At 39.3% G+C, this 4,137-nt stretch overlaps 1 protein-coding gene across 1 annotated transcript in view; it reads left to right on the top strand.

Annotated features, from left to right (window-relative positions):
• Positions 1 to 1,602: 1,602 nt before the first annotated feature.
• The window catches only part of LOC101851866 (WD repeat-containing protein 25), a 23,599-nt gene continuing 21,064 nt past the window's right edge, over positions 1,603 to 4,137 (top strand). Inside the window, exon 1 of the mRNA XM_005098576.3 lies at positions 1,603 to 2,073. The gene's annotated coding sequence lies outside the window, so the exon portion shown is untranslated. The remainder of the gene's footprint in view (positions 2,074 to 4,137) is intronic.

Raw genomic sequence — 4,137 nt, 5'->3', positions numbered from 1 at the left:
GTGTGTGTGTGTATGTATGTATGTATGTATGTATATGTATTTGTGTGTGTGTGTGTGTGTGTGTGTGTGTGTGTTGTGTGTGCGCGCGTGTGTATGTGCGCGCGTCCGTGCGTGTTCGTCCCCCTACTGTCTAGTTGTCTCCTAGTCTCCACGTGAGTCTCAACAAGTATGATATCACCCTCATTCTATATAATCGTGCTTCTTTGGAGAACGTTGGCGTGTGGTATAAATACGTACATAGAAGTACACTATAGGTTTAAAATGGGGTTATTATATAATTCTATGGGTAAACAGGAAAATAATATCATGTCAACTCTTGTGTGTTTTTGGTGTATATTCCGTGAAATTTGCCGATCTGCGCAATCTGTGCGTTTTTACGATCCTATAATTTCGTGGCCATCTTCAGATTGCGCTGCGAGTTTTAATGATGGTATAATTGCCCGGCCATGAGGAAAAGCGTTAATATTTTATATTTTTTGAAAAAAAAATACATTTCCATCTTTATTCCTTGCTTTGCTCACATCAAAGAACATTCACATACATTTTCAAAAGAGTAAAAATGTGAAAATTAAAATTATAATTAACAATAAAACTGAAGGTCTCACAAGAATGATACAATGCCAGGTATCAAACTCAAAGTCCACAAAGTACATTTAATTTATTTTATACTTTTGAAATAATTTTAAAAAATCACTTCCATCTTTATATTTGTTCTTTTACTCACATCATATTATATTAATTTTCGTTTTCATATTTTTACACTCTTGAAAATGTATTTGAATTTTCCTTGGTGGGAGTAAAAGAATAAAGATGGATCGTGTGTAAAAGAAATGACTGAAAAAAATAAATATTAATGCAATCTTCAGATTGCCGTGCAATTAGATCTATACCATCGTTAAAACGCACAGCGCAATCTTAAGACTGCACTGCGCGTAACGAATTACTAACGATCGATAAAACGGGCAGCACAATCTTAAGATGGCCGCGCAATTATAGGATCGTTAAAAGGCACAGAAGATTGCGCAGTTCGGTAAATTGCACGGAGCATAATATAAATAATAAATTGCTATAAATGCCACAATAATAATTTTTATTGTTGCCTGCTATACTAGGCTAACACTAAAGGAAACGTGTCGGAACCTCAGCTTGCAGTAACCTTTAGGCTATGAATAGGCATTTAGATTTTGTTTTAGATTCTGTTGGTCATCCAACATAGTAGTCCCGTAATGATCGGAGAAGATTAAACAGAATGATTCCATTGTAGACTACATTGTTAACCGCGGTCAGACAAAAATGAACTCGCAATAACGAGAATTTCATGATGTCAATGGAACGCATTAAAATTAATGTGATGGAAATACAGAGACAAGTGTTTATTGGATTCGGGGAAAATTGCTAAGACATGATAGTATTGATAGGGAAAAACTCATACTTTAGGTAGTCATTATAAATAAACAAATGGTTTTGAAGAAGGTGTACATAAAAGTGTAGATTTATTAGTATTGAATTTTATTCTTTCTATTTGTACACGTTCATGTAAATCTGGATCTATGATCTAGTCATTCTACCTGAAAGATCGACTTTCAGGTTGTTAATACAAAATAAGAGAGATAAAAGCAAGGGGTTGCTTTGTTACATTGTATTTTTCTTTAGACTACGTTCAAACATAGGCCTTGCAAATGTATCTCAACATTGTTTGATTGCGAAATTCAACGATTACGGATTCCTTTGATTTGAACTGCTAAAACTGTAGATTACCAATTGCACCAAAAGTCGCAAAACGAAATTGTGCAGGTGCAGGCTGAGGCCAGAGGCGGTGTGCGCGTGCAGGCGAAGGAGACAGGAGATTCTATTGTGCAATTTGTAACTTGTAATACACACAAGGAAAACCTGATCTGGACATCGATTATGTTTATATGCAGCTCCTGTGGAGAACGATAGACTCGAAGATTTTACAACAATCATGTTGTAAGGCTAAATATTATCATCATCATCCGGTGCCTTGCCGACTCAGATTGGCGTAGGCGTGGGCGATCATGGACCTCCACTTCACTGTCTTGTCTTGCGTTACAGGTAACAGTCAGTGGTGTCTGTTGTTCTTGCTGCTTCTAGCCATGTTAAAAATATTATATTTAGATTTTAATTGATCTAGATCTAGATATTAGTATTAGATCTAGATTCTAGGATAGATATTCTAATCATGTCAAATGGCGATGGTAGTGTCAATTGCCACTGAGTGACGCGGTGGCAATTGACAAAAATTGACTTTTTGTCAATTGCCACCGAGTAAATTGGAGCTCTTTTGCATTGGTGGGTAGATCTAGCTTATTGTGCTCGAGTGCTCAGTGCTCAGTGTTGACGTTGTGCGTTCGCCTCTCTGTCCCTCTGTGTGTGTGTGTGTGTGTGTGTGTGTTTTCCTGACCCCCGTCCCCCCGATTTATGTTCCCCGATATAACGTGAATTTCTGCTTGAGTTTGTGTGCGTTTGTGACCTTCTACTTCTGTAATTGCCCGAGTTGGTTCTACACCAAAGTTTAGGCTAAGGCTAGCCTAGATCTAGGCATACGTCTCATTGAAAACAAGTTGGTACCGTAGTTCTAGACTAGATCTAGATCTATATCTAGATTGATTAATTGGATGCTTGTCTTATTAAATTAGTTCAGAACAAATTGACCCTTTAGACACACATTATAATGCTAAGCCTAAAGATAGTAGTGTTGTTTTCAGACTTGACACCGCTTCACTCGGTGGCAATTGACAAAAAGTCAATTTTTGTCAATTGCCACCGCGTCACTCGGTGGCAATTGACGCAACCAATGGCGATATAAGTATGACAGACATGGTCATGGTAGCCAACGCGTAATGGTCAGTAGGAGGAGGAGGAGGTACGTACAGTACAGTCTAAGTTGAGTAGGCCTTCACCACAAAACATTCTGATATTCTGTGGTGAGTTTGAGTAATACCACATGTCATAGACTTGTTTCGGTTGGAATATAATTATAATGGGTGCTTTTTCGGTAGTTCCCACCCCCCTTATTTGAGCCTAGATCTACATCTAAATCCAGGTCTAGATACGTTTGATGCGCGGCAAGCTAAGATATCAAACCTAACAACTGCAAAACATCATATTATGGTAAAAATCCCCTGAAACCCCCCACCTTATTTTTATTAGGCCAGGGGGGCAGGCCCCCTGAAACCCCCCTTGGGGCCAAACCCGCGAATAGCAATGGTGGGGTGGGAACTACCGAAAAAGCACCATATAATGTGCATATAGCCATAGGCTACATGACACGACAAACAAATTCAGCGTGTTGTGAGGATAAATCTAGGGCGATTATTAAGACGACTAGTAATAAAAGTACCCGTTCTACCAACGGAATAATAATGAAGAATTATTAGGAAAGTTAAGAAGAGGAACAAGACTGAAAACAGGAAAGAAACAAAACACAAATATTTTACCTTGAATTTATCCATGTAGCACCCCTCTTGACTACCTCTAGGGGTTGTAAGACTTCTTCTCCCTCTTCAAAGGCGTGGCATTTTCTCCTAAAGTTCCAGCTCAATCACCTTTTTAAAAAAAGAGTTAGGCCTACATGCCAATTGTTGCTTCCTAGAAGAACCTAATCTAAATTCTAGATCTAGCCCAGATCTCGAAGGATTATAAAGACATCTAGGCCAATAATTGAAAGAAGGAGCCTTTGCCCATAGATAGATCTAAGTTTAGAAATTCACATTTTTAACAACCGACAGGCGTCACAGATGGCCTAGATTTCTAGATCTGTTCACAGTAGGAAAAATCCACTTTCAAGAATACTTTCATGATTCTTGATCTCGATCTAGATTCACCTAGTCTAGTTCTAGACTCTAGATCTATACACAGCAGGAAAAAATCCACGTTCAATACTTTCATCATTCTTGATCTCGATCTAAGATTCACATAGATCTAGCCGATGACACCCTCCCTGTCACTCTCACCACCCTCCCCCTGCTGCCACTGTTGGTGCTTTCTGGTCTTCTTACCCCCAGTGGGTCGGGGGGATATAAATAGACCCACTGCTTCGTCTGCAGAAGGTGCAACCCCTTCAAAGGCGGAGTGTCGCACACGGACCCCAACCCTCTGGGATCCGTGTGCGACACT

This window comes from Aplysia californica, unplaced genomic scaffold, assembly GCF_000002075.1.
Source record: "Aplysia californica isolate F4 #8 unplaced genomic scaffold, AplCal3.0 scaffold00186, whole genome shotgun sequence".
Taxonomy (NCBI): Eukaryota; Metazoa; Mollusca; class Gastropoda; order Aplysiida; family Aplysiidae; genus Aplysia; species Aplysia californica.
The sequence above is the reverse complement of the archived record's forward strand: the minus strand, read 5'-3'. Positions and strand labels throughout refer to the sequence as shown.